Source organism: Tachypleus tridentatus, chromosome 8, assembly GCF_004210375.1.
Source record: "Tachypleus tridentatus isolate NWPU-2018 chromosome 8, ASM421037v1, whole genome shotgun sequence".
In the NCBI taxonomy this organism is placed as follows: domain Eukaryota; kingdom Metazoa; phylum Arthropoda; class Merostomata; order Xiphosura; family Limulidae; genus Tachypleus; species Tachypleus tridentatus.
The window spans coordinates 75,177,339-75,200,130 of NC_134832.1; the positions used below are offsets into that span (position 1 = coordinate 75,177,339).

Here is a 22,792-nt window from a genome sequence, read left to right on the forward strand (position 1 = left end):
TAAAAAACCGGTGGGAAAAGCACTGGTAGTCTATTGTGTGGCATTATGTTTAACTAAAAACACAGGAAGACAGCTCAACACAGGATAACACCTTCAGTGTAAATTTACTTGAATATTTTTTTGAAAATACTCACAACAAACTTTAAAATATTATGTTAGTAAATTATTTTAATTTCTTGCAGTATATAACTTTCAATAGTAAAGTTTTGTACTTTTTACTGAATATTTTCACACACAGTTTGGACAACAGAAAATAACATTTTAATTTCTTGCAGTATATAACTTTCAATAGTAAAGTTTTGTACTTTTTACTGAATATTTTCACACACAGTTTGGACAACAGGAAATAACATTTTAATTTTCTGGCTTATAAGATCTTATTACACTTCATATGTTTATTGTTTAAACTAAACTTTTAATCGTAACTCTTAGCCGTTTAAATTTTAAGAAACTATATACTATATATTTATATATGTGTATATATACATCAAAAACACATTTAGTTTCATAGGCAAACACTTAAAAACATATAACAAACTTTACTGTAAATAAAACTACCACCGATACAACGTCTGCAGTTACCAGTATATACAAAATAGGTCCATAACGTTATTCAGTAATCTGTGATTTTTCTCTTCTCGTCATTGAAAATATTCTGTATAGGAAGACTAGAAACTGTGTATCACACTGAGGACAACAAATAAAACCGGAGAGATTTTTTTTACCAAAACCAAAATCAACTTGTTTTATTATTTCCCTCTCTTATTGCCCGCAGTATACCACGATTTTCGTTTCTTTTTATAATTACAATATATACTGTTGTCACACACAAATGTGAACTTTCAAAGAAACCTAAGGCAATAACAAGTTTCAAAGTAAAACTGTGAATATAACCATAGTTTAGGACTTTGAGTTTTTGACTGCAATAAACACATATGTTTTGGTATATAGCTAGAGATCTTAATCTGTTGCTTCGATACCGTTTATATATGAATCACTGGCTGATTTATCTAAGCAACATGCTACTAAGAAAAAGACTGTTTAACTAGCATTATCGTTGCTACTGGAAAGTATCCAATCATGTATCCTTTGCTCTTTATCATTTTTATTTAACCTGGTCTCTAAACCAAAGTTAGTCAAAAGTTCTCCTAAGGTTTCTTCTTTCGGTCCACTTCGCTCTGAGGGTTCAGGTGTTTTACTAATAGTACTAGCCCGTGGGCTTCGACAGAATAGCCATTTGTCTCCTAAATACTTGTATACTTCTTTAATGTTGTAACGCTTTGAGGGTTTTGCGTCCATCAGACGTCTGAAAAGTCGGAGCAAACGTGGCGTGAATTTTTTAAAGTCTTTAGGTGTTCGTGTCGTCTTTCTTTTTTGCCACTGTACAAACTCTGTAAAGTTTGGATCAGTGATGTCTGCTTTCTCCCACGGGAACTTGGCAAGAAGGGCTCCAAAGATCAACATACCCATCTGCCATACGTCAGAGCCGAATTCAACGTTGTATCCCTCAAGGTGAACTGCTTCCCAGATTTCTGGTGGACAAGTTGGCAGAGAACGAGTGCGTTTCTTTACCAGCGTTCCTGCCCGCCGCGTGAGGCCAAAATCAGTTAGTTTTATTTTGGAAAAGTCTGGCTGAAAAATCAAGATGTTTTCTGCTCGAACGTCTCTGTGAACTAAATCTTTGCTATGCATAAATTCAAGTGCTGATGTCACTTGTTTCACCACGAGTTTAACGTCATTCTCTTCCATGCCATTCTGTTGTTCGATGACCTTCCATAAATCGCCAGAGGGAGCTACTTCTTGGGCAAAGATGTAATGATCTGTTATATCGAAGGCCACGTCGTAAGTATCAAGGATGTTCATGTGAGGGGACAGAAAGTAACTATAATGAAATTCTGTTTGAAAATCTTTAAGAGTCGTGGCTGCTTTAGGAATTGCTTTTAAAGCGACCTCTTCTTTCCGTTCTTTGTGTATCGCCAACATCACTTTCCCATAGTCTCCCGATCCAATCTCTTTTAGTATATCATAATCATCATGCAAGTCTTTCAACTGCAGGTGAATGTCTCGAATTTTGTGAATACTGGACGTTCGTTTTGGGTTCATATTGCTGGCAAATTTCACTTTAAATTTTCATCCAAAAATACAGTGCTGTATAGGAAAAGACAGACAATAAAAATAAGTATCAAAACCGAGTATGTACAACGTAGACTTTAACTAAAACCACACAGGTACTTAAGATATGCAAAATAAAATTACAAGTTTTAGATTACTTGTATTTATTCAAATGACTGTCGTCGGTATTCTGGTATTTATTAAAACAATTATCTACCTTTGACAAATTCTTCAAAACTACTTTATCTAGTGTTGCATAAATCAGGTAATAAATTCACAGAAAGCATGTTCACGTAACATGAAATATTTCTTTAGTTTTATAAACATGTTAAGTAACACTCTCAAATGTCATGTTCATAACTTTACAACAGAAGTAAACAAACAATATTTGAGGTGTTTAAATACATTGAACAAATTAAAAATACACGAAGAAGACGAATGAATGAATATTAAAATACAATGTTGACAAAAACTATACAAAATATTTACAACTAAACATAATTGACAGTTACCCAAAAATTAAAGTTGAACGAATTATAGAATTTCTCCAAAAGTTTGAGATAATTTAATCATACGATCAACGCACCTTTCATCAGAAACTTTACATACAATAATAGAATGAAAGAAGGCCATGACAACGAGTAAAGCATGCTTGAAGAGCAGTAACGTTTTATACTTTTTTCTTAATAAATCATCTCTCTCGTATGTATATTATAATGTATTAATCTAATGTGGGTGTTTTTGTTTACAGCAATCAAAAGCGTTTAAAGAACAAGCTTACTCAAGATACAGTCAATGAATGTTTTATGCAACATCATTAGATCATCTCAGCGTATGACAAATCGCCTGAGTTATCTTTTTCAATTCATGTTATCCAAGGCCTGAGACGTTTGCAATGTTTTTTTGAACGAACATGGATACCTATAAGAGCATTAAAATGTACACTGCAGCAGACAGTTCAGTGACTGTCTGTAGTACAAGAAATGTTTTGAATACCAAATGTCCTAGCAAATCAATATAGTGGTCAGTTTTTAAAAGTTTTGGATTAGGTTTTTCATGAACTCTCCTTTACACATTCAACTTAGTTCTGTAAGTTGGTTATCATTTCATTAAACAAATCATCACCCATGTTAATCACGGTGGAGGATGTAACTGAATGGTATTGCTATATTTTGAAAAATAGATAATATATGTTGGTGATTAATGCACCTTCCTAATTATGTTATGAACTTTCGAAAGGGAGACTTTTCTTTTTCATTACATTTCTATTTTTAAATACCCTTCAAAATTTCCTTAGTATAATAAATGTTGAAGTGTCATTCTATTGTATTGTTTTTAGTGCTAAACTAGAATGGAAATTCTTAAAAATTAAAACAGGTTTTCACTATACGAATATATGTAATCCAAATGCTTTTTGCTCCCCAGTGACACAGTGGTATGTCGATACCCGTAATGGGAAGAGAACAGATAGACGGTTGCGTGTGTAGGTTTGCGCTTAATTCAAAACAACAAGAACCAAATGCTTTTATTAAAGCTAGTATTCGACCAGCTTCATGAGTCGTCATCAGGCTTAATGAATAATAATTTAAATAGGTTTTTACTTGTATTGTACTTAGTATTACTAAAACTTTGAAGCATTTGATATTAAACTTAAAAATCAATCTTCAGTTCTTTATCTAAGGAAAATAAAAGAAGCACTGGACCTTAAAGGATTTCCTATGTAGTAGCTCCCCACCAAAAAAAAATACGTGTGATAAAACTAAGCTTGTTTTAAATGGTATTAAGAATGTGAAATAAGAAAAGGCACCATTAAAATCCCACTCCAACCAGTTTTCACATCGATACAATCAGGTAGTGTAAGTGAATAATATTATTATTAGTATATCTAACAAACTATGTGCAACTTTAAACTTTTATGTATATGTGTTATTAGACCACTTTTGAATTACAGATGTCACGAATGTAGTGGAGTGGTTAATGTGTCCGAACTGTGAATGATGTCATGGTTGGATCCCGTTATCGTGACAACGATTTAGAGGGTTAAAGGAATAACGATTAACTCCGATTAGTTGTTTTTAATTAGTCTGTCAACCAACGTTTAGAAATTTAGGAATGGCTAGCGCTGATAACGTTTGTGTAACTTGGCGCGAAAACTGAGACACAGACGAATTAGTTTAAATGATGATTTTCCTGATGACTTGAGTTTAAAACCTAACTCTGATGATCATGTTTAGATTTCTTGGAAATATTCCTCTTGTACGATGAAAGGAGTGTTTAATTATGCCTACAAAACGAGATTCCATCAATACTCTCATTTATTCTGACTTTTGGAATCCTTTTTGGATTATTGGATTAAACGCAACTATCCATTAAAGTATTTTCAGATGGCTCCTTCCAGGAATCAATGCAAAACAAGTAACCCGAAAACAAATTATAAGCCCTCCCACTAATATCTTAGCTCGAATAGAGTTATTCGCGGTTCAGTGTGTTTCGCAGCGAAAACTGCAGTATCGTGCATATTATACTAGTAACTTTTGAACGTCTATTTTAACACTGAAAAAGCAAACTTCACCATTTTTAGCTTAACTAGTTCAGAACGGTATATTTTCTTTCAGACATTTGCTTTCGAAAACATTGGAAAAAGTGCTTAGTGTAATGGAAAGATTATGCGCTTTCCTTTATCAATAAGGAATGCATCCGTTTCAAAATGTCAAGGGAATCTCTTTAAGGAAATTTTAAACACTTTCATAAATTTTAAAAGAAGTCTGATAGCACTTACATATAGGATTGATTTGTCTGGTTAAAAATATTTAAACTTGCATGCAACCTTAAAGGAATTTAAATATTAAGAAAGTGAAATAAAAGCAAAATGGCGATATTCGCTTCAGGTTATTGTCTTCTACACACTTTTTGCCTTCACTTCCTATCAAATAAATTGGTATTTTAAGATTAGAAAGGTAATAAATGTTAGACATCATAAATGGAAATGTTTGAAAAACTAGAGATTACCGCAATAGCAAAACACATTTTGATGGAAAGAGTAAAACAAACAAAATACAAGAAAATTAGAATAGTCCTAAAGGTGAGAGGGTTAGGCTAACAGTAAGATGATTATAGTAACTGATGCTAAATGAAGAATATTTCTGATATTTTGCCTTTGAGACAAATATCAGTAAAATTATCTTATTTAAGAACATCGATGTAGCTATTGTAGGTACGTCAAAGTTACTATAGATAGATAAATGGGTAAATAGCTAAACAGAAGAGTTAACTTCAGGTGTAACTGATCTGGTACCTTAAACTCGGATCTTGATTGTTTAAAAATAATGTGATGCAGAGGTTAATATTATTATCATTCAATTACTAATAGAGGGTTTTCTATTTATAACATTTTTAGCATCAACACATGTATTGTCCATACAATATAATTAGATTGAACTATACATATTCTTAAGACCCATAAAACAATGCCTAGCGGGTAAAGCAAAATCCGAGAAGTGCGGGTTCGAAACTTTGTCACTGAACATGTTCACCTTTCAGATGTGGGCGCGTCAAAATATCTTGTTATTGGTTGATAAAAGAGTAGATCAAGCACTGGGGGGAATAGTGTTGACTATCTGTCTTTCCTTGTTTGTTTCTGAATTTTGCGCAAAACTACAGGAGAGCTATCTGCGCTAACCGTCCCTAATTTAGCAGTGTAAGACTAAAGGGAAGACAGCTAGTCATCATCACTCACCACCAGCTCCTGAGATTGATCGTAACATTTTAACGCCCTTACGACTGAAAGGGTGAGCATGCTTGGTGCAACGGGTATTTGAAGCAGTGACCCTCAGATTACGAGTCGAGCGCCTTAACCATCTGGCTATGGCAGGCTGTCTTTCATTTACTCTATAACTGCTATATTAAAAGCGACTAGTGCAAATAGTTCTCATGTAGCTTTGCGCGAATTTCAAACCAAACATATTTAACAATACGATTCACATTTTGAATACCAGGACGGACATAAGACTGCTGCTCTAGACAAACGGAAAATTATTGTTCTCACGTCGTAATTCAAATTACCAATAGTAGTACGATTCAACATTGTTTCAATTTTTAAAATTCTTGAAGTGATATAAAATTTTCAAATTTGGTTTTCATTTTGTTTCATGATCAGTTTTGAGTGTTTATGTTTGTTCGTTTGTTTTGAATTTCGCGCAAAGCTACACGAGGGCTGTCTGCGCTAGCCTTCCCTAATTTAGCAGTGTAAGACTAGAGAAAAACAGCTCGCCCACCGCCAACTCTTTGGCTACTCTTTTATCACCAAATTGATCTTCACATTATAACTCCCCCACGGCTGAAAGGGCGAGCATGTTTGGTGCAACGGGGATGCGAACCCGCGATCCTCAGATTACGAGTCGAACGCTTAAACCCACCTGGCCATATTGGACTTTTTAGTGTTTAAAGTTGTATCATGAAGTTATTGGTTTGTATGAAATTATTACACGTTTTCTTATGTTGTTACAATGCGAGACAAAGTGTTCTCGCAATGTAATTTAATGACAAGAAACGAACAGACGATCAAGATTTTGTTGTCCTGTCACAATATAACAAAAACTGCCCTGGACAAATGTCTACATTGCTTAGGTACGGTTCATCCGTGGTGCTGACTAATCCAATCCCAAAAATATGCAGTTATTTTTACGTGTGTAGGTGGCAGAGACAGAAATAAGTTTCAACGTAAAAATAGTTGCTATTACTTTTAATAATAATAATATATAAATTTGTGTAGATTATATTTCTAGTACACTATGAAGGTTTGTTTGTTTGTTTTTGAATTTCACACAAAGCTACTTGAGGGCTATCTGTGCTAGCCGTCCCTAATTTAGCAGTGTAAGACTAGAGGGAAGGCAGCTAGTCATTTTTACAAGCTTATAAATAAACTTCAATAAATAAATAACCCAAACTATTTATTAACCATTTGAGAAGAGTCTAATTCCGCCTGAAACAAAATTATGAAGTAATTACAGACAAAAATAATACAGATTGAACATTGTTCACATTAATTGTAATGTAGACTTCTGTGAATGTTGTATACATTTCAAGGGTTAAAAAATAAATCGCAACTAATTAGCTGTGCATATTATAAATACGTATGTGAGCTTCCAACTATTTTTGTTTTATTACATCGAGTTTTATTTCATTAGAAATCTCTTCCATGAGAAGTTTTATGTGTTAGTAACCAGAATAACTTAGGCTCCTGCTACGTTTATTGTAAAAGATGTAAAGCTACTGAAACGAGAAAAATATCATAAGTTGATTGTTTGTTTTTGTTTTTTGGAATTTCGCACAAAGCTACTCGAGGGCTATCTGTGCTAGCCGTCCCTAATTTAGCAGTGTAAGACTAGAGGGAAGGCAGCTAGTCATCACCATCCACTGTCAATTCTTGGGCTACTCTTTTACCAACGAATAATGGGATTGACCATCACATTATAACGCCCCCACGGCTGAAAGGGCGAGCATGTCTGGCGCGACGGGGATGCAAACCCGCGACCCTCAGATAACGAGTCGCACGCCTTAACACGCTTGGCCATGCCGGGCCGGCACTATGAAGGTAAGATGAAGTAATTATATTATATGGTATATTTCTTTATGTAATATATCCCTATATATGGTATAATCAACATATCTGCTGTTATAAGTTCACTATATTAGAGTAAAATGATTTCAGTAGTGTTAGATGCATTCGAAGACCAACATGGTGACTCCGTAGAGCTCGCAAAATGAGTTATATATGGAAAGCTTCTTATTGAAATTAGGACCTGGCTTTCTAAAATGTCCAATTTGATGTCACCAGTGCTCTTACACAAAGATATGATAATTTCTAAATGATAAACGACGGACAGAGTTTTCCAAATAGGTATAATATGTGGAGTTTGTGTTATTTTTCCAGCAAACAATGGTGGGATGTTGGAAGTGGTATGTTGCCAGCAGAAGAAAATTAATTTCAGAGTAACAGCACAAGCGCAAAAATTGTAAGTATGGCTCAGTACTTTATTGTTATTAATTACTAAACATTTATGTTTGAAAAATTTGTTATTAACTTATTGTTCCATTACTTTTCACATATAAAAATGTCCAAAAAAAGCATCTTTCAGTTATTATGTGTTCTTCTTTACGATTATTTTCAAAACTGTAATTGCAAATTCTTGAGTAAATAGAAAGGATAGAGTATAAAATTAAGCCGGAAAGTTTATAATATAGGGTATCAAAAGACATTTGGAGCTTGTAATAAAAATGGTCTCCTTTACGCATATATGTAGTGTAGATACTAAAATTATGTCACTTTGTTAGATCGTTAAAAGCAACCAAGACATTTGTTGTTATCAATAACAGAAAGAGTAAGCGTAAATTACATTCTTCAAAAACTTATTGAAGATGAAATCACGTGGTTTCCTTTACTTAACTTTTGCTTCAGAGGGGTATATATAGAGCGTATATAGCTTTCCCCACCATAATTAGTTCCCATCATGTGATAATTACAATAACAGGTTTGTTTATAAAAACAGGTAGTTAGGGACACGATAAGATTCATGTAAAGGAGTTCACAGAGTGCTGAAGGACATCACCATTTTAATACAACTTCTCATACATGCTTTGCACTTCTTAGTATAATGCCACATTATAATAAAAGATTACGTTTATGATTTATGGAAGTAGTCTAGAATAAAATAACTATTTTTTATTAGTCAGCTATAGCTGGATTTAATGTGGAAATGTAAAGAATATTCCATTAATTTCTATACCTGTCTTTGATAATATACATAGGTGGCAAGAATGTGGATTATGGGTTTCATATTTGTATTTTTAGAATGGATGGTAAACAATGCCAACAGCTAAACTATTATCAGAGATAAAAAAGCAACGGAAGGGAAACATTCTTACAATTTGTTTGCATTTTGTCTCCTTATACAAGTTGGTAAAGTAGAACTCGTGATAAAGAGTAGTCACCTTCAAGGTGAAGAATTTATCCCAGTTGCTACATTTTTGGAACAAGGTTTTTCAGTTGTTATATTTTCAAAAACTGTATAAATGGTGCTTATAGGTCAATATAGGAGAAAAAGTTTGTCTTTATTTTACAGTAGAAAAATAGGCATTCAACAAAGCCTGGTCCATAAATAAAATAACAACAGTTGGGTAATTTCTTAATTGGTGTAACAATAGAACCGTAATGCGTCTAGTTGCGTAAATTGGAAAATAAACAGAAAACAAGTATCACGTGTTTGAATTATCTGTAGCTGGATTATTCTGTCAGCAGTTTAGTGAATAAGCTGTATTTACTAGCAGTTTGACCCCCAGTGGCATAGCGGTATGCCTGCGGACTTATAACGTTGGAATCCGGATTTCGATACCTGTGGCGGATAGACAAACAGCTTATGAGTGAAACAAATTATAGATGGCCGAATTTTAGTTTATTATAGTCTGAATTAAAAGGCCAATATAAAAATGACAATTTCTTAGTCCACTGCTTTAGCTACTGGACTATTTTTCTTTCACAATTTATGTTTCATCGTAAAACTCATATGATCCTTTGAAAAACAGTTGTCAAACTTATCACGATTTAAAACATCTAGCACAAAATATCAGGGGTATCGAAAAGTAAAGACTTTTTTCCTTTATATAGTAAAATATCTTTTAAACTTAAATATTGATTTATCAAACCAATTACATAATATTATTATGACAGTGTTTTCAGTTCTTCGTTGATAAAAGAAAGCTTCCTTTGAGACAAAAAATTGTACAAGAGCAGTTTTGATTACCTCAATATTTCTGAAAGTTTTATTGCTGAGAAAAATGCTGAATAGATCTGAATAAGTGATAATCTGAAGAGGTACAATGTCCTTAATGTATGGGGGGTGACGCAGGACCACCCATCCAAATACCTGATTTTTTTCTGATCATTCTTGCAGAATATAGTTTCACATTGTCATGCCGCAAAATGACTCCTTTTCTGCTGATCAGTTCTGGACATTTTGCAATGAGATCTTCATGAAAACTGTTCAATTGATGACAATAAGGTTCTCCAGCTATAGTTTGACTCGATTTCAATAATTCAATGTGACGTATGACGATTCTGTTCCACCAAACGGATAGCAAGACTTTCTGCGCGTGTAAACCTGGTTTGATTGTTGGAACTCGATTCAGACAAGGGCTAAACCATTGATTCTTGTGCATGGAGTTGATATAGATAGCCTATTTCTAATCTACTGTAACAATCTAATGAATAAATGGTTCTTTTTCATTTCTGGTTATCAATGAATTGCAAATTGTTATGCTGTGGGCTTTGTTGTCATCTGACAGTTTGTGTGTAATCCAGACTCCTTGTCTATTGACCATTTTAATCTGTTAAAGATGTTTGTGAATGCTAGACCAAGAATAACCAAGTTTTCTGACAACTGTTTGATGATTTGAAGGAGTCTGACTCAACCTCTGACCTCAGGAGGCCATTGTCCAATTATACTGGTTTCCCTGAAAAATCGCAACCTGTTTGCACATTAATAATTATTAGCAAAAATTATGTTCAACAGTAGAATTTGCAGACTTTCAAAACGTCTTTATAAACCCCACAGGTGCTTCTGGTTACCTTCGTTGTCTTGTTGCGTACTGAAGAGAAATGTTAATTATTGTAATAGTTATGGAAAAATAATATTTATTTCAAAGCACTTCCAAGTACTGGAGTCACCGTAAACTATTTCTATTTTAGTCAGTGTGAAAAGTTTGTGTTCAACATGACTTAAATACATCTACATGTGTCACGGTGCTAAAAGAAACATCTTTTTAGACTAGATTTAATGGACATGTAGTCTCTATAAATTATACGTGTAAGACACCAACTTTTCATAACGCCACTAAGAGCTTATCAGAAGCTCATAGCGTGCTTGTGGACGTTACTAATTAATTTGTAGTAGGCATACTTTCATTAAAGTTCCTGTTCGAGCTTTTACATTAATGTGTCTTATCAGAACGAGAGGTGGCGCACGGCCTGCTTGAGTGTGCACTTAGAAGTAAAGTTTTCGTTTTTTTCAGAAAGGCCGTTTTTCATCGAGCTTGTTCTTGCTAAGTGAATACTTGAAAACCGTGTATCTACACAAAGCACAAACAGCTCTGATACCGTTAACAGCAGATAAAACCCTTTCTTGTATGTGTTCATCTCGTTTGTTTGTTGCTATTGTTGTTTTTTGTGCGTGAGAGATTAAACGTAATTGTTCTACTTTTCGAGGAAAGCGTAAGAGAAAAATATAACAAAATTTACCAAAACAGGGTAATAAAATTGATTAACAGTTATTATATGACTAACTATTTGTTAATAACCGTGTAATTAATCAGGGAATAACGATAATAAATGTATAGAACTTAAGACAAAACTGAAAACACATAAGACTTTAATGAATTGTCAAACAGATCACTCACTACACTACTTATGCAGTTTCATCAGAAAAATTTTAAACATTTTTTTTAACAATCTGGATTTTTAAATTATCTAATAGATTATTTCCTTGTAATTACTCTTGTAAGGTTTACCAGATATGGTGTCCGTGCATAACACTGATCAAATTTTTCATTATGAAATGTTTTTATATGATATTCAATCCTTTTTAAAAAAGTGACCTGACTTTGACAAACCGTATACAATTTAAAGTTGTTCTATATTTATCATTATAGTAAAGCCCCTTCTGAAGCTGTACACATATGATTTCTTTATGGAATATCTTCTTGAAGATCGTTCAATGGAAGGTGTCCATAATTCCATACTTTGTTGGCATAGAGAGCTGACAATTTTGTATTTGTGACAAAACTATTAAATTGAAATCTAAGTTATATAGTAAGCAAAATTATATGACATATCGTGAACCACGCAAATCTGCTAAAAAAAAAAGACACTTATTACTTTTTCAGTGTGTGTGGAATTTGTAATTGTTTTTCTAATAATACGAATATCTATAAAAAGTGAAAGTAAAAGATGTAAAACGACATGTATTTATGAACTTATTTATTTATTTCTTAAGGATTAAGATAGTTACGAAACATAAAACTACTCTGTACACGCTAGGAAAGAAAATACTTTAGTTCCTTTTTTTATTAAGTTTCTCTCTTGACTAAAGATATATATAGTACTTGTAAAACTGACATAATATGTCGTGTTAAAACAGTTATGGCTGACTCTCGCAAGTATTTGTTTGTTTGGGAATTTCGCACAAAGCTACTCGAGGGCTATCTGTGCTAGCCGTCCCTAATTTAGCAGTGTAAGACTAGAGGGAAGGCAGCTAGTCATCACCACCCACCGCCAACTCTTGGGCTACTCTTTTACCAACGAATAGTGGGATTGACCGTCACATTATACACCCCCACGGCTGGGAGGGCGAGCATGTTTAGCGCGACTCGGGCGCGAACCCGGATTACGAGTCGCACGCCTTACGCGCTAGGCCATGCCGGCCTAAAAACTTAAAATTAATTTAACCTTTCACTGAGGAATTTTTCTGTCGTCTTTAATATATAATGCATATATATAAAGAAATGTAAGGAATATATACGATTAAGTGAATCCAGAAAATAGTAAAACTACTTTTGGTTGTCAGTTAAACGTTTTTTTTCAGAAAAACCGTTATGTTCATTAGTTTTGTCGAATTTCACACCAAGCTATTCGATGGCTATCTGCGCTCGCTATCCGTTCCTAATATATGGGTAATAAGCTAGAAAGAAGGCACCTACTGCACACTCTTGGGTTACTGTAATCAAAGATTAAACTCTTTCTCGGTGAAAATGTTCGGTGATAGAATTTGGACCCGTGACTCGCAGATTTAGTACCCTAATTACCAGTCTATACCAGGCCCAAGTCGCTAGGTAAAAATGAAACTTGGTATTTCCAAAGTTATCCAGAGAACAATCATAATTCTAAATTTATAATAAGCACAGTTTTTAAATAAATAACATACCTCTTCTCATTTGAACACCAATAGGTCGTATTAGTATGAACTACGTTTTCACTCTCTTTTACTGTTTGACGAAATTTAGACAAAAATAATTAATTCTCACACTTATGTGTCACTAAATAATTTGTTTTTTATTATTTCTAGATCTTTGGAAAGCCATCTATAATACAAACCATATTATGAAATAAACATTACACTTTAAGTATAATATGTAGATCTTTGCTGTTTCATCATGACGAGTTATTCAAAAGCTTACTTTATAAAGAGGGTTTAGTTGTATATAAATTTTAAAGAGTCTTTCTTGTTTTATTTAGGTTAGTCTGAGATACTGCAGTACCTGTATATTTACAATAACATTTTATAATAGTTACTTCATTACTTTTAGGGACAAATTCTGGTTCTTAATTTTTAGCTACTATTTTTGGTAATTAAGTAACGTGAAAAAACATTATAGGAGGCTTCTCTTGAAGTATACCGATGTTAGTCTGTAATGCATATATATTAGAGAAAATTAATAGTGATAAAGTTACGTAAACAAAATAAAAAGGAAGGACTGCGTTAAAAACATCAAATACAAACCTTTGACTAATTATATTAGTTTGTTATAACTTCATATTATTTCTTTATGTGAGACTGGCAAATAGAGGTTGAGGCTGATAGGTGATGTATCCCCACCGCAAAGTGGGTCATATTCCGCAGTCACCTCCAAAACATAGGGTACAATTTATATCCCACATTATAGTTTGTAACCTGAGATTTTTTAAATTAGGACAGTATTTTTTGTTTATTATTTTTTTGGCTTACTTTTAGGTTCTTCCTTTTCTTATCCTGTCTTTATTGAACCAAATATGTATTTTTGGTTCAGGCTCATAGGTAGCAACGTGTCTCCTTGACTCAATCCTTAGCGCGAAGTCGTTTGTGTAAAATTGTTTAAAAACGTGTCATCGTTGTATTTAAGATAGTTATGTTACACAAATATTTCACCACATGTGTAAGTAACTAATATTTATATTACTTCATCGGGTCTTTTTTGTTACAAGCTATTTCCACAAGCATTTTCTGCTAGCAAGTCTCGATGATATAGCAACAACAGTCATACAATAATTTCCTTGATTGCTGGAAAGTACATATCATCGAATTTTAAAATAGATTTCATGTACTTAAGACGCCTAGTGCTGTGATCACACCGTGTATAAATCTTTTTGCATTGTTTTGTGATCAAAGTTGTTTGTTGAAATATGAAGGACCGATTTAACGTACCGCACACATCATCAAAGATAGAAATCAGTGACGTCAACTGGGTTGCCATAGCGACCAAGCTCTGAGATACCGAAATAGCTCAATAAGGAATTGTCGCAACACGCTCTAGTGACTTGAACTTTTTATTCCAAATCGAAAGTTTCTGTTACGCGCCTATCGTTTCATAACTCAAGAAACTCAATATAAATAAATGTCGTTAGATATCTGAATTATAATAACTTAGGATGAAAGTAAAAACATACACCAGAACATGAATGTAAACGAACCCTGACCAGATCAGAGATGTAGTAGTCAAACACAAGAGTTATAAAAGGAATGCAGGTAAAATACAAGTGCTTGTCCAGAACAGGGATATAAACGATCTGTGAGCAATAACAGGGTTGTAAACAAATCCTGATCGTAATTCTCAGACCAGATCAGAGACGTAGAAGTCGAACTCAAGTGTCAACACAAGAGTGTAGGTGAAATACAAGTGTTTGACTAGAACATGAGTATTAAACTGGAGCAATAATAGAGATAGAGACGAACTCGAATTATTACAATCAGACAGGATGGAAAAGGAATTTAGGTAAGCATTAACATCAGACAATGAAAGTCATGCAGGCGAACGTTTAAAATTAAACCCAAGCAAGACCAAGAATGTAGACGAACTGTTATACTAAAACCAGAAGGTAAATAACTAAACATCATGCAAAACTTATATATATATATATATCACCAAATACAAGGTCGGCATTCAAGAAATGAAATAAAATAATACTTGTATTTTCTTTCTATTTGCTGTATTCGGAATTTTTTACTTATTCCATTTATCACTATTTTGTAGATAAAAATCAATATAGGAACCAACTTTAGAAACGTATTTATTATATATCACTTTGAAAATGTAGGTTAAAAAATGGAACCATTTGTAAAAACAGACGAAATAAATAAAACATGATAACATTTGAAAGTCCTTGCACGCTTGGATAGCTAAACTTGTATAGTTACCACGACAGAATGTGATTACAAAAATGATAATATTCTTAAATATTAGGGATGACTCTTTCCGTCAAAAAATTGCGCTTGTTCGAATACACAATCTAAGTTTAAATATTAAAAATTGCTGTCACGCACTAAGCCTTCCAACCACCAAAAACAGATTCCGAAAATAGAACACAGTATTAATATCCCGTGATATAGCTTTGCGCTTAATACTAAACAAACAGCACCGTCAGAGAAAATCGTTTGCCCTTGCTTTTATTAAAACTAACGCGGAATATGATCAAATACTACAGTTTTGTTTTAGAGCAAAGCCAAATTAGGCTATAAGTTGGATACACAGAATCCACGACTTGGGCATTGTAAGTCTATAAACTTACTGCTTACCTACTGTGCGATAATCAACTGCATATAAATTGCTCGAAACTTTAAACAATAATCATAAAACCAAGAACCTATCGGACGGACAACATAATTTTTTTAAAATAAATCTCTACCTGTTTACTGTGTTCGGTTGCTTAATCTTTTATACGGTGAATGTGTTGCAGAGTTTTTAATCTCCGGTACCGGAACTTTCACTTTTGTTTTTTTTTAAATATTATTTGCAGTGAGTAAGCAATTAACGCTTAATGATCGTAAGTATTTTGTCCTAAAACGTCTACTATCTTCTAAGATCAATTTGCTGGTACGGATGGTAACTAAATCCACGTGAAGAATAAGGTTTCGTTGAATCACTCAGTGATATACTCAGTGTGATGAGCATTCTGGAAAACCATTTTGATAATCAGTTCAAGTCAACTGTTCTACTTATTAGTTACTGGATTTCAAAATATCATGGGAAACGAAAGGAAGAAAAACATTTTCTGAGAGGCACATACTCCTTAAACCTTTTTACACTGATGATTATAATCTACGATTAAAGGAAATATTTATTTTGGGTTTGATTTATTTTTTAAATGTTTATTTATTTCCATCCAGTCTTGTTTATATCTTATAAGACTTTCCGACTTCGATTCTTGATCTTTGTTTACATTTAGTCAAAGTGTGAAAACATTCACAAAAAACACGATCTTTCTATTTTAAACATGTGTTAAACCAATTTGACAAATAAGTGAGAGACAGTAATATGGACGTATGAGAAAACTTCATCCATAACGAGAGGCTCTCAAAACAACTATTTTGTTACAAGAGAAATACAACCTTAGATATTCAAATTGCACTTGTTAAATTTGTAAACTTTGTCTGGTTGAGTTAATGAATATTTTAATTACTTTCTTATCTAAAAAAATATATTTTCCATAAACAGATACTAAAATATCTGTCATTTCCTATATGCGTTAATCTGGGGTAAAGAATGGTTGGTTAATGAAGAAGACAACATAGCGCAAAGCTACATGAGAGATATCTGTGATAACCGTCCCTAATTTAGCGATGTAAGACTAGAGGGAAAGCAGCTAGTCATCACCACCCACCGCCAACTTTTGGGCTACTCTTTTATCAACGAATAGGGTAGCTCCTATACGAGGAATTGTATTAATGTTTTATCGGTGATTCCCCAGAAAAGCATGACATAAACATTAGCAAATCTATACATAATCATTTCAGACAACTTCGAGTGACTAATGATATTAGATTTCTAGGCTGCGATTTTATCTTTGATGTTAAACTTTAATTAGTTACTGCTGTTCAGTTAGAGAGTCGGGTAGATCCAAACGGTAAACGTAAAACATCATTTCTATCGTTAGATTTAACAGAGTAATGAGTAGCCTATATAAATATGTAACCAGACGCCAAAACCACCTCCCTTACATACACACGCACATTCACACACACATGCCGTCGAGTTAAACAGAAGGTAGACGAAAACTATAATTAGTTAAGGTTAAACCCTAAGAGCTAGCCAAAATAAATGAAGTACATTTACATTAATGTACTTACGGTAAGGTTATGGCGATCAGATATTACTTTATTTTATATATAATAATAATGATTATAAAATGTATATATAATCAGTTACTAATCATTAATTGGACTTACGGGATTGAATATGTTATTAACTATGACAACGATGGTATATTTAAGTAAATTAAAACTAATAATAAAATAAATGATCAAACTAATAATTAATAAAATTACGAGGACAGTAAATAGAACAACTAATAGCGTCAGCAGATATAAAAATAATTAACTATACTAATGAAGTCGTGTTGAAGAATATAATGGAACACTAGCTAGAGAAACCCTAACCGTCCGAAATATTAACGTTATTTATCGTTACTTGATTAAATAGTGTATTGAAAATGTTTGATCTAGATATAATCCGTATATACATTTTATCCAGGTTATTGAAATTTGCTAGTAAAATATAATAAATTTATTTTGAAATGATCAAATGCACACAACTGGCCTGTGTGGAATAGCTAATACAAAACAAATTATCTATCCGTGATGAAGAGAAAACACATTTTTAGAGAAAATTAGATATTTAAAAATTGCAGGTATGGGTAGAGGAGCTTCTCTACTAGTGCTTTCTCTACCCATACCAGTCAAATATCTGTTTACATATCTGGTTTACCGATCTAAACTGAATTATAGAACTTCTTTCGTTGGCTCTTCATAATTTATTCTCTTCAGGATAGATTTCAGGTAGATGTTCGCTGAAGTCACGAGTCACGAGATATTTGAGACTTTTTTGGACTCATGACAAAATCTCAATGTTTTCAGAATGCTTTCTCGAGGTTTTCGACTGTCTTTCGCTTATACGTATCAGGGCCGACGCGACTGGGGGCGAGCACGTGCATTTGCACAGGGCGGCAATTTCTTAGGAGCGAGAAAAATGAATGTCAGAAAATTATTTCTGGTCACCAGCTGCTTCCTGGTCGAGTACAAAATTCTCCGTCGGGCAGAATCAGTGTTTGCGCAGGGTGGAAAAACACATCCCACCGGATGAGATATGTATAACATTATTCTTGTCTCTTGACTGTACTTCAGAAACAAACAAACAAAAACAAATAACTTTATAAAGGCTTAATATATTCCCAACTGTCAGAAGTACGATTTGACTGTCAAGTCAAGCAACCTCTCAAAGCAATACGACCAAGCGCGTAAGGCGTGCGACTCGTAATCCGAGGGTCGCGGGTTCGCGCTGAACATGCTCGCCCTCCCAGCCGTGGGGGTGTATAAAGTGACGGTCAATCCCACTATTCGTTGGTAAAAGAGTAGCCCAAGAGTTGGCGGTGGGTGGTGATGACTAGCTGCCTTCCCTCTAGTCTTACACTGCTAAATTAGGGACGGCTAGCACAGATAGCCCTCGAGTAGCTTTGTGCGAAATTCTAAAACAAACAAACTCAAAGCAATAAGTATTAACTTTTAAAACATTTAATACGTAAATTCCCTTTTCTTTTAGAGGATAATGACTTCTACATGTATATACCTTAATCTTCCTTTACAGGAAAGTGGGTGTAATGATATTTGCAGGCGCATAGTAATCTCTTTTCATGTAAATATAACGACTTGAAAGTTTAAGAAAATGTATACTAACAAGAGGCACAGATAGCCTAGTTATTTTGTGACGTAAAACGCCAAACCAACCAACCAGCTAACAAGCACAGAAGTTTCCCGAGACATCGGAACAACAACATTTAAAGTATTTGTGTAAAATCATTAGCACAACATGAAACAAGCTGGTTTAGACTAATAGCTTCATTTTGCGTTTTCTCACTGAGTAACTATTATGTTATTACAAGTTTTACAGTAAGGAAGAATATTGTTAAAACATGTACGATCATTTTCAAGTACACAACATTCTTTACCATAAAAACTTGTGTGCTTTGAGAATGTTCTTTAATAGCAATTAAGATTCTCAGTTATTTGTGTAATGTAATTTGTTTTTGGTTAGGAGTACAAAATTGTTTTACTTTTGCATGAGTGATTACACAGAGAAACATAATAAATTCAAATGGAAATAACTAATTGTTACTAAACCATAAAATCTGAGAATAGATTGTATTATGATTATATGAAAAATGGTTGATAACAGTGTTTAATTTAACCAACCAAAAAGAATAAAAATTGTCGAAGGCTTAAAACACAGCTAAAAATGTAAACGTATTTACTTTTCTTTCAGTTCCAGGTAAGTTAATGGCAAATTTATAGACTCACAACACTGAAATCAAGGGTTCGATTCTCCTTAGTGAACATAATGGAGGTATCCCGTTGTGTGGCATAGCGCGGAAACATAATTTATTTTTTACTTTCAAAAATATTCCTTTTGTCATTTACACCACAAATATTTTAAATAGTTTATGCAGATTTGGTTCCTAATAGACTGTTTCCTCGTAATTATTTTTGTGAAGCTGTCTACATGTAGTTTTCATGTATAACACTTGCAAGACTGTTCAATGTACAAGGTTTCTTTAATATATCCAATGTTTTTGTTTCATTAAAGAGCGACCTGACATTGATAAATGGCGTACAAATCAAAGTTCTGCGTATTTAACACTAGACTGACATTTCGAATCAGCTTCATTTGTTTTTTGTTGAATTTCGTGTAAAGTTACTGCGCTAGAATACCTGCGCTAGGCGTCCCTAATTTTGGAGTGTTAAACTAAATGAAAGGCAATTAATCAACACTCCCACCGTCAACTCTTGGACTATACTTTAACAAGAAATACTTGGATTAACTGTCAAGTAATGTGGGCCTGGCATGGCCTAGCGCGTAAGGCGTGCGACTCGTAATCCGAGGGTCGCGGGTTCGCGCCAAACATGCTCCCCTCCTAGCCGTGGGGGCGTTATATTGTGATGGTTAATCCCACTATTTGTTGGTAAAAGAGTAGCCCAAGAGTTGGCGGTGGGTGGTGATGACTAGCTGCCTTCTTTCTAGTCTTACACTGCTAAATTAGGGACGGCTAGCACAGATAGCCCTCGAGTATCTTTGTGCGAAATTCCAAAACAAACAAACAGTCAAGTAATGAAGCCCCCATCACTGAAGGAACGAACATGTTCTGTGAAGGAATTTACCTGCGAGTCGAGCGCTCTCACTATGACTTCCTAGTAAGTCACTCTGTTATAATTGAATCTTTCTTTTATTTATATAATAAAGTTCCTGTTAAAGGCTAAGGCTTATATCGAACAAAATTATATGAAATGTTACGAAGCACACAGGCCTGATAAAAGAGAGCACTTATTTTTCAATGCATAAGTAATGTGGTATTGCTTTTCGTGTAGATACAGAGTTCTTTGCAAAGGTGTGAAAAGGTATATTTATGAGCTTACTTATTAATTTCCTAAGAAATAAGATAGCTACAGAATACAGAACTTCTCTAAAGCAACTTGATTATAAACTAGAAAATAAAATATTTTAGTTCCATTTCTTAAAGTTTCTCTCTAGACTCGATATACATATAGTACTCGTAAAACTGACAAACACGTTGTGTTATAACAGGTACTGGTTGAGTCTCCTATCTGCTAACACTTCATAACACAATGTATGTAATCTTTAGAAAAAATGCGAGAAACGTCGTAAAAACATTGTACTGCCAAGAAATAAAATGTCCAGTCCTTAAACGTTCTTTAATGTTATGTTTGCTTGTTTGATTTTGAAATTCGCGCTAGCCGTCCCTAATTTAGCAGTGTAAGACTAGAGGGAAGGTAGCTAGTCATCACCACCCACTGCCAACTCTTGGACTACTCTTTTACCATCGAATAGTGGAATTGATCGTCACATTATAACGCCCCCACGGTTGAAAGGGCGAGCATGTTTGATGTGACGGGGACCTTTAATGTTATGAAAAACAAACAACGATGTTAATGAATGCAATAATAAAAACTGCCAGTTCGATTTTCCTCTTGAACTAATAATACCCAAAATATCTAGACTTTATTTTTACCTCGTTGATAAAATTTCTTTTTCGTCGACCAACCTTTTCCAATACCAGCTTAGCGCATGCAGGCAACGGCAGAGCTTTCTGTGTCTGTGGGCAAAATATGTTTTTAGATAAAAAGGCAATACATATTCGCTATCTTAACCGGACTTAACTAATCTTTTGAATTCCTAGAGCTACGAGAGATAATGAAGTAGTAGTTGTACTGTTGGCTACTGACCACTACTTGGGCAACATGACCTTAAACTTTCCATTGATTGTGAATTCAGTACGGAGTTACAAACAATAATCTGTGATGATTATCACTGACCAAATGATATGGAATAGAATTCAATAATTTGACCTAATTCTAAGAACCCGTATGTGAACGCAAAGGAGAGTATGTTATAATATGTCAACCACACAATATCTGCTAAATCCAATGCTGACGAGGCCTTACTCCCAGGTCAAAAAGACGTTTCATTCCTGCATTTGACAGGATAATTTGCTTGGACTTATTATTATTATTTGGCAGCATCATTGTTATGCGCCTGTTTTATCAATAAGCCATTTAAGGTTTCATTTCTTTTTCCGCTATTCAACATACTATCGCCTGGGTAGTCAGAGATAAACGATACTTCAGGAATAATAGTGTTGAATATGAAAGTTTTGGTAACAGCACAATCCCATTGTATTTCCGAGGAGAGTATTTACTACTCAATAATATATTAACGTGATATTGGACACATTATATGACCTTTCGCAGGTTCAACTACCCAAGGCTCTGGCCATAATCCAAGTATTGTGATAGACTACCTTGAACCAGTGACCACAGACTTTGTGGATTAGTCATTCAAAACGTCAAATCCGTTTCCCACAGACCACCTCTTTCATTTCATCTTGACGCTGGATATATGAACATTAACCATTTACACAATGCCATAAAAACATGACGCTGCATTTACTTAACGCAATCTGTCTAACTATCCCCAAACAAATTATCTCGAGATTCAGAAATTATGTTAATGACGTTACCAAGCCAAATAAATTGATTCAATAAAACTCTATCTTGAATTATTTTAAACTTTCTTATAGGTTGTATTTATCAATATAATGTCAAGACACTTATTTAAATATGCATTTATAATATTCTGTAATCCCAGCAATGTTGTTCAAATGTGTAGAACAATTTAACTATAAATAGTTGATCCCTTAATTTTGGAATAATTTAAAAATAAAATACGTTTTTTTTCGTCAGTATAAAAGTTAAGACATGCAGCAGTGAAATAAAAAGACTAAAAAAACCTAAACTGGGTTTGTACAAAAAATTATATTAGTCTTTCCCAATGGCACAGTTACAGAAACGACACCCCTTTTTCCTTATTATAGGACCGACCAATCTCCAGACGTCTGGTGTAAAGTTCAAGAGTGAAAGCTGTTTTCACATATAAGACTTTAATAACAAAACAAATCATTTGTATGGTAAATTAACACCAGTCCGTTTCTAACCGATAATAAAAACACTTTACATTGAAAATATGTCATAACTTACTTATCACATAGCTATATTTAGTGTGAATGACTTTGAAATCGTAAAGCGAATGACGA

The 22,792-nt window shown here is 33.8% G+C and overlaps 1 pseudogene across 3 annotated transcripts in view; it reads right to left on the reverse strand.

The window, feature by feature from the left end:
* Nucleotides 1-238: 238 nt before the first annotated feature.
* Nucleotides 239-22,792, reverse strand: part of LOC143222693 (serine/threonine-protein kinase meng-po pseudogene) — a 49,500-nt pseudogene continuing 26,946 nt past the window's right edge. For all 3 annotated transcript variants that reach the window (XR_013012417.1, XR_013012419.1, XR_013012418.1), the window contains one exon: nt 239-2,148. The product of XR_013012417.1 is annotated as a serine/threonine-protein kinase meng-po pseudogene, transcript variant X1 (transcript). The remainder of the gene's footprint in view (nt 2,149-22,792) is intronic.